Genomic DNA, 13,872 nt, shown 5'->3' on the forward strand with positions numbered 1-13,872 from the left:
AGATTTGAGAATGTGCTGGTTTGAAGGTGAACCAGCAGGGGAAATGAACTCACCACGAGAGAGATTATAAGTCAGAGCTAAAATTTAATAATAATATTACAATAACAACACTGACACACAAGGGAAATTGCTTTCAACTCACAATACCCCAGCAATATAACCCAGTGTCCTGGGGCACAAACCCAAGGGGGTTTGTTTGCCCTTGTGCTGAGACCCCTGTGGTTCCCCCAAGTCCAGAGCAAAAGGAAAAGAAAAAACCTGTTGGTGCAAGCGAGGGCTGTGGTCTGGGCGAGAGCGGTGGTCTCCTGCTGTCGAGGTCCTGCTGCTGCTCTGGATCCGACGAGAAGGTCCCCGAGGTCTTCTTACCCACCACTTATGTACCCTCAGGGAGCTCTCAGTCCCTCCCCCTGGGCGGGGACTCACACAATGGGTGATTCATTCTGGGAGCCAGGGGTTGTTGAGCTGTTGATGGCCCATTAGCAGCTCCGCCCCCCTCAGGCTGGGTGTGAAAGTGATAATGGCTCCCTGGGCAGCTGCTGCTAATGGCCCATTGTCCTTGGGGAATGAATAGAGGGGGTGGAATACACAGGTTTGATCACCACCACACAGGGTTAGCTGGTCCCTCCAGCTGAACTAGGACAGAGAATAAATGAATTTAACACTCAATAAAACTTCCATTAAAATCAGCGATTAAATACCATTGCTACCATTTTATTAGGGATAGTAGAGAGCGAAAAGTCACAATTTTACCTATTACTAACGCAACACATGTGAGGAGGATTCTGCCAAGTCATTTTGACTTTACATATAATGAAAAGGTTAACATTCCAGCTGGTTTAATGGCTTCAAAAGGGATGTGATCCCTGACACCAATAACACTTTTACATCTGTACTCATTCAGAAGTACACGGTAACTAAAAAATGTGCCTCTTCATTACATGGAAACTGATATAGATTAAAATAAATACAGCATCACAGTTTGAAAGTTATTAAGTGGACTGATATGACTTAGGATCATAGAATCACAGCATGTTTTGGATTGGAAGATACCATTAAGATCATCTCATTCCAACATCCCTGACATGGGCAGGCATGCCTTCCATTAGACCAGGTTGCTCAAAGCCCTGTCCAGCCCAATATTGAACACCTCCAGGGATGGGGCATCCACAACTTCGCTGGTCAACCTGTTCCAGTGCTTTACCACCCTCACAGTAAAGAATTTCTTCCTTGTATCTGAGCTAAACCTACTCCTTGTCCTATTACTACATGCTCTAATAAGAAGTCTCTCTCCAGCTCTCTTGTAGTCCTTCAGGTACCATAAGGTCACAATGAGGTCTCCCTAGAGCCTTCTCTTCTCCAAGCTGAACAAACCCAACACTTTCAGTCTATTTTCATAGGAGAAGAAAAACTCCAGTGCCCTGGTCACTTTCATGATCCTTCTCTGGACTTGCTTTAATAGTTTGATGTTCTTTCTGTGTTGAAGACCCTAGAGCTGGATGTAGAACTCCATATGGCATCTCACCAAAGCAGAGGGGCAGGATTGCCAGCCTTTGTTTGCACAAACACCTGTCCCTGCTGTAGGACCTTGCACTTGGCCTTGCTGGACTTCATGAGGTGTGCACAGGCGATATATGTGACATGGTAACTGTGATCCCCAGCTTCGGCAAATCAGTGCAGCTCCCTTTGAGCTATGGGAATTTGACATAGTAATTAATACCCTTAGTGATCTGCTCCCTAGCTTGGTTTCTTAACACAGATTTTGGTCATTGTTGCTACATACTAGTCAGATAAAACAAACACATTATCAACCTGTAAGTGTAGGGGTACATCAGATACATGTCTGTTGTTTTTATAATCAAACCGAGTAAATACTGTAAATGATTAACCAGATTTACATCTCTTCTTGTTCCTAGGAAGCATATGTAGGTATCACTGTAGAATTCCTGGATTTGATGTACATAATAGTTTTGAAAAAAGAAATTTGAAATTTTCATCATATACTCTCAAAATTTGTTTCTTAGGGTAAGTGATCAAATTACACATCTATCACAGAATCAATTAGGTTGGAAAAGATCACTGGGATCATTGAGTCCAGCCTATGACCCCACACCACTTTATCAACTAGACCATTGCACTAAGTGCCACATCCAATCTCTTCACAAATATCTCCAGGGACGGTGAATCCACCACCTCCCTGGAAAGGCCATTCCAATGTCTGATCACTCACTCTGTAAAGAATTTCTTCCTAATGTCTAACCCAAACTTCCTCTGGTAGACCTTAAGACTGTGTCCTCCTTTTCTACTGCTGGTTGCCTGGGAGGAGACCAGCTTCCACCGGGCTACAACCTCCTTTCAGGTAGTTGTACAGAGCAGTAAGGTCTCCCCTAAGCCTTCTCTTCTCCAGGCTAAACAATCCCAGCTCCCTCGGCTTCTTCTCATAGGACTTGTGCTTCAGTCCCTTCTCCAGCCTCACTGCCCTTCTCTGGACCCACTCCAGCACCTCAGTGTCCTCCCTAAACTGACAGGCTCAGAATTAAACACAGTACTCAAAGTGCAGCCTTGGCAGTGCTGAATACAGGAGAACAGTCACTGCCCTGGTCCTGTTGCCCACACTATTGCTTGTACAGGCCATGATGCCATTGGCCTTCTTGGCCACCTGGGCACACTGCTGGCTCATGTTCATCTTCCTGTCGATCAGAACCCTCAGGTCCCTCTCTGTCTGGCTGCTCTCCAGCCCCTCTGTCCCCAGCCTGTAGCACTCCATGGGGTTGCTATGGCCAAAGTGCAGGACCTGGCACTTGGCCTTGTTGAATCCCATACCATTGGAATCTGGCCACCAATCCAGCCTGTGCAGGTCTCTCTGCAGAGCTCTCCTACCCTCCAGCAGATTGACACCCTTCCCCAGCTTGATGTCATCTGCTAATTTGCTGATGGTGGACTCAATCCCTTCATCCATATCATCAATAAAGATATTAAAGAGGACTGGGCCCAACACTGATCCCTGGGGAACACCACTAGTGACCAGACACTAACTGGATGCAGCTCCTTTCATCAGCACTCTCTGGGCCTGGTCATCCAGCCAGTCTTTAACCCAACAGTGTCCCTGTCCAAGCCGTGGGCTGCAGCTTTTTCGGCAGTGCGCTATGGGAGACAGTGTCAAAGGCTTTGCTGAAGTCCAGGTAGACCACATCCACAGCCTTCCACCAGGTGGATTACCTGGTCATAGAAGGACATCAGGTTGGTATCATCTAGTTGTCTTAACTTCCTTTCCATGGGAAAAGCAGGCATTTTGAGGAAATGATTCATTTTATTCTAAAGCACACGTGTAAAATTAGTTAGACAGCTCGTGCCGTGAAAGTACTTAATTTTCTGCACTCACTAGAAAAAGTGTTGCTGGTGATTAGCTCTGATGTAGACACCTACATTTTATATCCGTAATGTTAACTGAGGAAAATTTTACTCTAAAAATGTTGATTAAGCAGACAGAAAAAACATGATTTGTATTTTCAACCAAGATTGGATACAATTCTGTATTTCAAATTTGAAAGGTTTTATAGTTACTGACCACACACAGTTTGAAAACCAAGAATTAGTTACTATTTAGGAAAAAGGTGCAAGATTAGTGAAATAGCCATCTGTGAACATCTCATAGTTTTGCATACCCAAAATACACATAGTCACCTTTCTTCCTCAGATACTCAAAGCTGCAGATTATGATCTAAAACACATGTTATGAATTCTTGCTACCTGAAGAGCCACCTTTTTTCTTCCTGCACTTCTGCCCTGAGACAAATTGAGGAAATGAACTTAAGTCCTTTGCAATATGGGAAGGAGTTTGACAACTACTTAGTCTGGAATGCAAACTCTCACACTTTCCTTCTCTATTCTTTAACTGGTTCTCCTTCTCTATTCTTTAACTGATTCGCAGTGGTCAGAACTTTTGAGAGATGAGACCTCAACCATTCCATACATGTATGAATACGTATTACCCAGGACCAAACACAGGCCTGGGATTTTGACAGATGAGACAGCGTTCCAGAAATACTTTCCTATAGAATTTCATTTAGTCTGGAGTTACCTTAAGATTCCAGATACTTCCTTGTGCACCGCTAAATTCAGACCAAAAGGCCAGGCTTTGCCACAGTCAGAGAGAGGGCGGAGTAACATTGTCTAACATCTACATTAGCAAGAAGGGCAGTTGGTAGGATAAGATCTGTAAAACAAAAGCTTTGGTGCTAAAGATCTGGCAACTGTAGCAGTTTCAGGAATTTGCTGTGGACTCTCTAACCTGGTCACTAGACTGAGCCCACACTATACTTCAAGGGTGCTTCTTGGTACATCTTGTTTGGCATCACCCAAATGAAAACCAATTAATGTGTTTTGAGTCCAAACTTGATGTGAAACTCAGGAATCAGGAGATTCACTGTAAGAAAAGCACATTCCTGACACCAGCTAAGATAATCTGGTGTGCCTGCGGGCCGCACTTTGTTAGACAGGCTCTGGGAACCTGTGGGGTAGGTGGCAGATTCATGCAACACAAGGTTGAGCTATGAGAACTACCTTAATTTCAAAAGCTAGACCCTTGAAGAGAGGGCGGCATTGTCACATGGACCTTTCGTGGCTCTGTCAGGGAGCAAACAGTCTGATGCAGCACTCACTGGGTTTGATTGCAAAACCCAGCAGGGCTAGGCATCAAAGATGGGCTCTGCCAGTTACATAAGCATTGATACACCATGAAACTGCTGATATGGTAGGTCAGGGTCATGGCAGGTCAGGAAGGACCCTTTGTATGTGTAACTGTGCTTTTCAATGCTTCAGGATGCTTTAATTCAAAAATGTTCTAGTGCCAGCAACCTCAGGGAGTAGGTAGTACTTATATACTATGTACCCCTTATATATGTACTTATTCACTTACACATTCTGAACATTTGTTTTTGCTCTGTACTGCCACTCTGACTTCTTAAACATCACACACAGACAGCACACCCATCTTTTGTCAAAATGAGAGTTTAAGGTGACCTCAATTTGTTCAGGGAGATTTTGGGGGAAAAGTGCTGGTAAGGGTGAACTTCAACTTCTTTGTGGAAGGCTTGAAGCAGGTGAAAGCAGGATACCGCACTGGCTTTTGTGTATTGATTTACATATTTTAATTCAATGACCAATGTAACTAGCACCTAGAACTGGAGCTTTTTTATACTCTTACTTGTGAAACCAAACAAATTATTAACTAATCATCAGTATTAAGAAGAATAAATAAGAAAATATGAAATATGAACTGTTTCCCTAATTATCATTAACTGGAAAGACAGTCATTCCATACATTATCCTGTAGTCATTCTCATTTCAGAATAGAATCGAAAAAAGTGGAATATTAATGCCATTGGGCTATTAAGATTTTTTCAGAATCTAACACAACTTTGGTTTTTTTCCCCTTTTTTCCCCCAAAATCATTATTTTTATAAGAGTTTGCAGAAAGGTGAACTTCAAAAAAGCCTAAATCAGCCTTAGGCACATTATCAAATGCATTTATTTATAAGAAAATAGAACAGTGCAGTGAGAGAATTTTAAGTTGCTGATCTAACATACAGCAATTATGAAAATGCCTTATTCTTATGTCAGGATTCCAGTGGTAATCAAAAGTAACTAGAATTACACCACTGACTTTAAAGTGTGGTAAAAGCAGGGGCAGGGAGATGTGAATTCAACTTGGGCTTTAGACACAACTCTGAACTTTGTGACTTTATCATACGATACTGTTCTTTCCATTTAAATGAACAGCCTGCCGTAGGAAATTCAGAAACTAGTCTGCTGTTCAAAAGAAGGGCTACCAGTGTCTACTTTGATTATTTTCTTTTTTTTTTTTCTGTAAGTGGCAAGTGTACTGACTTTGACAAAACTATTTGCAAGCTTACATCACCATCAGAACACAGATTCTGGACCAAAGTCATAAAATGGATATTGCACAAAATGGAAATGCCCCTCATTATGATGTCCAGAAGATGGAGGTCAGTACAGCCGGAGTGAAAAGGACTTTTTTCAGTTAAATATCTTCAAAGGGTGATAGCTGAGAATTACCAATTGGACTTTAACAAAGGTTTTCCTCTTTGCTATTGTGTCACAATCGACTGCCTTAAGAAAAAGAACACCTGCAATAAAATGTAGTCTGTCTAACACAATATAAAAAGTGTGGAGACTTGTTAAAGAAGGAAGATTGAGACCTGACCTGAAATATTGCAGCAGAAATGGCAATGATATAAACCACAACTGAAATGGGATTTTTATACAATATCTGAAGCCAGGATGAATCTTCTACAAAGCCATAAAAAAGCAATTGAGAAACAAGATTAATTTTAACAGCTAGTGCTCACAAAAGGGTGGAAAACCCACCAGAGAGGATGTTAAAAGCAACAAACAAAGCAGAAGTGGCTCCTTCTCTCTTGTGAAGGCAGGTGCTGAGCTGGAACAGCAGTGTGCACACCTGCCTTTTGTACGGCGCAGCAAAGGAGAAGGATGCTTCCCACACAGCCCTTGTGCCCACCACCAGCTGGCAGGGCAGGGCCCTATGCAGTGTGGGAAGCTGCGGGGGAAGAAAACCTGTGAAGGTGACTGAAAGGTCCTTAACCACTGTCCTGAGCATGACCAGTTGCTTCCTTCTGCTGCTAAAGCTGTTTGCCTTCAAAGCGTACTCCTGTGAAAGGCTCACTCAGAGCTAAATGGGATATGCAGACTTGTAGGAAAAAAGAAGGCAAGGAAGGAGAGGAAGGGTGTAAGGTCACTTCACAAATCCTTTAAAGCATTTGTATTTGTCCTTTGTCTCCTACTGCCTATTTGTTCTTTCAGTAACTGAAATAACACATTTCTCATGTCCAAACCTCAACAGTTGTGTGCTGCAGTGACAAAATGTGTTCTTACTGTGCTGTGTGCGACGGCTACTGTGTGCAAAATCCCATCTGCTTTACAGAAATGAGCCTACTCAGACCCCCTCCTGGCTCTGCAGGGTGAGGAAACCGCTGGTGGCAGTGCTGGCGACTGGCTCCTTCAAGCAGAAGACTATCAGTTTGCATTGACATTATAATGTCGCTTAGAAGCAACTCCATAGACCTCTAGGGGAAATAAAAAAGCATGGAGAGAACAGAATGATGAAGAAAAGGCATGTTATGAATCTTCCAATCCCTTTGGGACTAAGAAGAGATACACAGAGAGCTGCTACTATGTTCCTAAAATAGCATGATGTTGCAATTTATTAAAGTATTAATTTATTATTATCTTAAGTATGCCAGTGATATAAATATTTGCAAAACACCGATTGCCACCTTCATCTGGTAGACACACTGGAAAATGAGATAAGAAAAAAAAAATGTAAACCAGCCTAATTTACAACTCAATCTATTTAGAGCAGTCAAACATTAGTTTTTCAAGTTTAGCATTCCTCTAACAAAATATCAAGGGCAGACAAAGAAAGAATGGCATGTTCTGGCTTCTGTACTTGTCTCCACATGAACATTTACGCAAACACATCCATGATACTCTTCAGCAACATATCTCAAGGCTCTTTAATGCTGATGATCAGCGATGTTAACACATTCACAGAACCACAGAATTTGCTGAGTTGGAAGATACCCACAAAGATCGAGTCCTGCACTTACCCCTGCCCAAGAGTCACACCATGTGCATCAGAGTGTCAGCCAAACACATCCTGAACTTTGTCAGGCTTGGTGCTATGACCTGGGGAGCCTGTTCCAGTGCCCAACCACCATCTGAGTGAAGAGTCTCTTTCTAATATCCAACCTAAACCTCCCTTGATGCAACTTCAGGCCATTCCCTTGCGTCCTACCATGAGTCACCACAGAGAAGAGATCAGTGCCTGCCCCTCCTCTTCCCCTGGTGAGGAAGTTGCAGACTGCAATGAGATCTCCCCTCAGTCTCCCCTTCTCCAGGATGAACAGACCAAGTGCCCTCAGCCACTCCTCACATGACAACCCCTCAAGGCCCTTCACCATGCCCCTCCAATGGCTGAATTTCTTTTCTGTATTGAGCAACTGAGTTCGAAAACGATGAACAACATTCAATATACTGTGTAGCTACTTCCCTATCATGCTTATTAATAACAACTGTTAGCTGTTATTAATTAGTTTATTGACTTGTAATTTTTACAAGATAAGATTAATGATACTAGTACTTTACTATGTGAAAACTTTACAGCCCTGTTTAATTTTTAATGTTGCATAGTACATATACATTCTTTTTATTATTATGTATCAGTTCAGCTGTGTACATTGAAGCATGAAATCTGTGCCAGATGCTGCATAACCATTTTCACCTCTGTGTTTAAAGGCAAAACCAGCCCTGGATGAGCAGCGAGGCTTGATCTTGCTGATACAGAGAGCTGACAGAGCTATGGAAAGTACTCATCTACTGGGAAACACCCCTTTTAATTCTTATGGGCTGGGGAGGGCAGGGAGCAGGAAAAAGATACTGGAATCAGCCTGTCTGGTAGATCAGGAGCTAGACTGATGATCTCTGACAGCAACACTGATTCACTATGCAAAATTCAGGAGAAAATGCTGCTAACAGTGGACACATTGGAAGGCTTTGAACAGACAGAGTGCTGAAGTTTGAAATTCATCAGACAGAGATGGGTGGGAGAAGATGGAGCTGCTACAGATGGAAGAAGAAAGGAAATCCATTGCCATTCATACAGAAAGAAATGCTTTTTTTTTTCTGAATATAGTCCTGTGTATGTCCAGTAGAAATTTTTATGCACATTTCTGTGTGCACAAATACAGAAACAAACACTGTAAATTCTACTGCATATGAAAAGCCTGAGAAAACAGAAATTAGGAGTACCATCATTCTGTTTCAGAAAGAAGTAAACATAAATGCAATTACAGTTAACTTGTGTTTTCAGTTTGCTTTGCTGAACTATGCATGGTCATTATGGAGATACAACTAAACTAAATTTCTGGCAAAAATTTGCCTGAGACGTCTATCAGAAATAAGGAATAAGTAGCAGAGTACTTAGTAGCAGAGAATGAGGAACCAAAATGGTGAAGAAGCAGGTTGGCCTGGCTTGGTGAAGATTTTTTTAGATGTGGTCACATAATGTAGCACAGAAGTTAGTCTGATCACCCTGGCATTCCTTCTAGCTGTTTCTGATGCAAGTACATTACAGGTTTGCAAATTCTGCACAAGATGATACACAGTACACTCATTCATAAGGTATTTCTATCTTAACAGCTGCCTATAGGTGTGAAAACAGAGCACTGAGAATGCAGAAAGAAAAATAAGAGAAAGAGTAAGAAAAGAAGAAAAACTGCCAATGAAAAGTGACGGAAATACACTTGTGTGTTTCTTACTGTGCTGTATGTAGCCAATGACTATTTTGGCCTGGACTTTTCAGGAGTTATACAGTTTTCCGTTGGTTTTAGTGGACTAGTTGTAAGGAAATGGAAAACATGTTACAATCAAACATTTGTTTTGTCTTAAGCAGAAGGTTCTCTCTAATAAATTCAGGAGAGTGTTTTAGAAACATGACTTGGAAAGAAGAGACACAGAAACAGAGAATTTTCCATCTCTTCCATTGACTTTCATCCTTTGATTCAAACAGAATATTTTTGCGCTTTTAAAAGACCACCTGCTGAAAGTGTCATGAAAAAAGGGATGTTGATAAACAAGGACATAATGGTCTTTGACAGAATACAAATCACTAGAAATGCATTCTGCTATATAAGCTATAATTCTTTCATAAAATTGTGGAGATGTCATTTTATCTTTCTGTGTCTTTAACTCCCTTTTTCTATCTTGTCCTAGTAAACTGCAAAGGTAAGGGTAAAAACAATCCCTCATTTCCTGCCTGCAGGAAACTGGGGCTTCGTCTCTGCTTCTAGTCACTTATGCAATACAAATAAAGGGTTATCATAGTTTACTTTGTGTTAAAAACTTGTGTCACGTTTTTTACTGTGGTGGTATATGAATAGGTGAAACAAAGGGCCAGGTATGGAAACTGGAGAGACCCTTAATCAGATTTAGTGAGATCACTTACAAGGTTCTTGAAAACATTCTGCTATGTATAAAAAGTTGTCTATAATCATTATGCATAGATGTGCTTTCTCCAAAATAGAAACACATCTTCTGGAAACTATGTGTAAAGCTGACAGAATCACAGAAACCTAGGATGGTTTGAGTTGGAAGGGACATTGAAGATTTTTGAGTTCCAACTCCCATGCCATAGAGAGAGATGCTTTCCATCTTTATTTAACTGCTCTTGGGGCTCCAGCTCAGCACTGAAACACACTGGTTTGGGGTTATTTCTGGGGGTGAGCAGCAGTGGTCATGTAAAGTATCGAATCTGCTTGTGTTAAAGACTTTGGAGCTGGTTGAAGCACCGGCACTGCTAAGGCTGACCTGAGAGGCCATGGTGAGGGAGCAGTCCATGCCTATAATGTACACCATCCCTAGGCATGCTCCAGGTCTACATTGGTTAATTAAAATGGGTCAGGGCATGCTTGCCCCTCCCAAAGGCAATCATGTGCATCACTTAAAATGTGCAAGGAACAAAACCACTTCTGACAAAAGTCTTGATGTTTGTGTGCTGTCTTTCAGAGCTTGGAATTAATTGCAGGATGATAAGGTCTGCTAGAGGAGTGTAAAGGAGTTTCACTTCCAGGTAACTAAAAAGGTTTTCTTGGTTATGGCTGTTGTCAGATATTAAGGAGGTAGGATGTTCTTTTACCACCCTGAGAATGAGGGATGAAAGAGCTAAAATTATCTTGGTATGCTGAAGTTACAGCAGATTCTTAAAAGTAGGTTGGGAACTGCTGACTCAGAAAGGCTGTAGACACTGCCTTACCGATGAATCAAAGCAACAACTTTGTGACCGGTGCAGAAATGGATGTCTTGTTCCAGTGTAGCGTTCAAACAGGGATGTGAGATGAGCGATGCCAACCGGCACTAATTCTGAAACCAAGAAAAATGTTTCCAGTAACCCCCAAATACCTCCAGTTGCTACTGGAGTATGTACAGTCTTGGGTGGGTGGAGCATGACCAAAACAGAGGAGAATAGCTTTATTAAGAAAACTACCACAGTCTTGGCATATCCTCGAGAGGTAAGATCCGAAACCTTTGCTGAGACTAAGACAGGATGGGCAATCCAAGCAAATCAGATACAAATACTTGTGTGCATCTCCTGGATCTAATGTAATGTTGGCCCTACTGTTCCATTGTAAAATGGAAATCTGAAAATGAAATTCCATCTCTCTATACTTCATCACAATAAGAAATGCGGTATTGGCCCTTCTCAAGACATCAGTCTCATCATAGCAACACAAAACCTAAAAGGAAGACCACATGATGAAAAATGCACATTCTGGGTTGTGCATGGCAGAGGAAGTCTGGAATTCAGATACATCATGGGGTTCCAGGAGAGAAATTTTCTCTGAAGACAAGTCTCAGGTACAGAGTGTGGAGGCAGCTTCTACACACAGCAGGGCACAAGGAGAGGAGAAAATAAATGAGAAACATAACTAAGAAAAATGTAAGGGACAAAAAAAAGAAAAAAGGAAATGGTGACAATAAAATTGCACAAGAAGTGAGGAATCAGCAAGGTGCTGATTTACTCAGCTGGGCAGATGAGGGGGTCAGAGAGCAGAAGACACCAGGTCAGATAAGCAGGCACCACGTATGGCTGGGGGAGGAGCACATGAACTCACTCCTTGAACACAGCCATCGAAAAAGTCTCTAGTCTTCATTGCTTGAGGTACTTAGTCATGAGAAGTGTGAGATTGTATATACATGGGCAGTCACTGGAGAAGAAACTCACAAGCCCAGAAGCCAGTTTCCTTCTCTTCATTAGCATAGATTTAAGGGCAAAGCACTTTGAGTTATGGCCTCATTACTGAGATTTAATTACTTTTCCTAAATGTTCTGCAGAACATTTACTTGTACATTGTAAAGTATTACAGTATAGTCACAACTTAGGCTCTCAATTACAGGAAAACTAGGCAGGAAAGAAATTGAGTTAATTAGACTCACTGAAGCTTAATCAATTCCTCTGTGTATGTAGGGAAGAACATGCTAACTTGAGTTCCACCTGTGAAGCCACCTTCCCTGTCTGCTACAGGTTATTAAAGTCTTCATGCAAAAGGAAGAAGTCAATGACTGATATCTGAAAATGGGAGTGATTTTGTATTTTCTACATTGGGCTTGCCCATTTTTGCTTCACTCCTATTTTTGGAAAACTAAATGCTTTTGTGTCTGAAACTGCTTCTGAATGCCCATCCTTAAAGCAGCACATGGTCTTTGAATGTCACATTTGAGCCCCAAACCAGCACTCCAGGCCCACTTGTAGGCCAGCGTGTCTAGAAAGACCGGGAACTTCGCAATGAGAGTAAAGCTGCAGCTCTTCTGCATACTTTGTCTAGCCTGGCAATAATCCCATTCCTGCTTGTACAGTGACCGTCCTTTGGAAGGATGGAGAGAATCTCCAGGCATAGTGGGGAAGAAGGGAATTTGCATGATATATGAATTCCAATATAATTAGGTAGTATACAAAAATTATATAATATACATATATATAATATTTATAACATATATAATATACATGTAGGCAGACATTAATGTGAAAATTCCACATGCCCCCATGCCAGTTTCTTTCACTTCATTAGCACAGATCTAAGGGCAAAGGTTTCACACTTAAGAGCAAATAAACACAAGCACAAGTACAGAAAAGCTCATTTCCTAGGTAAAATATATCCCACCCAAAATTAGCCAGTAGCCAGATAAATCACTTCCTAAAAGTAACATAAGTATGTTGCATGTTAGGTGTTAACTCCTGCCCTCAGCTCTCCCTGTGCAGTTTATGAAAAGAGAACTCAATTAGCTTTCAGGCTTGCCCTATAGAGGCGTGACACAAACTCACCATTTCTGTGTTGTGGTCATGCACTTATTTTTATTACTCAGCATGCCTGCATTAACTACTGTTTTAGGCATGCTAAATTCAGACCTACATGAACTGACTATGAAGGTCCCAGTCTAGGAGGAAAATGACTACCAGCTTCTGCACACAAATAAAATATACATGTGAGATCAGTGAGATCCAGACATGTACTCGATGACTTCACTTTCCTTTGAAACTGGGTGGATAGTCAGTATATACACCTACACAGGATGGTGGGTGTACTTCAAGACTTATGGTAATAGAACATACTTTTTTTATGTCACATTTGCATGCCGTGTAGAAGAAATCAGGTACACCATGTGCACACACATGGACCTGAGAGAGAAGCTGTTTTTCTGAATGTATTTTAGAAGACCCCCACATGGGTGTTCTGTTTTACTATGATATAGATGAACTTGGGGAGGATTTAATTATATGCTATAGAAAGTATGTGTTAAAACATAACGGCATTCAGAATAAAAAAACAATATAATGGCCAAATGAATATCTGTAGCACTATGGTATTGTCTGTTCTTCTCTTGGCAACAGTCACAGAAAAAGTTCTTCTTATATCAGTCACACTATTAATTCTCAGTTTCCCTCTTTACCTTCTGTCAGTGAAAGCAAAATTGATGTATATATGTCAAGGAGTATTATTTTATGCATTTATAAGAACTATTTTATGAATTTCTGCATCACAAATGACATTTCATTTTCAGTAACTTCAGAGACAGATGCATCATGAATGCTTTTGCTAAAAAAATCTTCCAAATTCTCTAACTAGCCAAGAGAAGGAGCATGGTGGCAGAGGGTCCAGCACCAGCAGATGGCATTCATTCCCTGCAATTCCTGCAGCAGCAGCAGACACTGAATGGTGAACTTGCACCACAGCAATGTAATATGTGGGATCAATGGAGAAGCAAATAGTTAAACATAAG

The 13,872-nt window shown here is 41.4% G+C and overlaps 1 protein-coding gene across 7 annotated transcripts in view; it reads right to left on the minus strand.

Annotated features, from left to right (window-relative positions):
- Positions 1-13,872, minus strand: part of GRIA4 (glutamate ionotropic receptor AMPA type subunit 4) — a 221,000-nt gene that overhangs the window by 76,864 nt on the left and 130,264 nt on the right. The window lies entirely within an intron of this gene.

This window comes from Pithys albifrons, chromosome 1 (assembly GCF_047495875.1).
Source record: "Pithys albifrons albifrons isolate INPA30051 chromosome 1, PitAlb_v1, whole genome shotgun sequence".
NCBI classification, from domain to species: domain Eukaryota; kingdom Metazoa; phylum Chordata; class Aves; order Passeriformes; family Thamnophilidae; genus Pithys; species Pithys albifrons.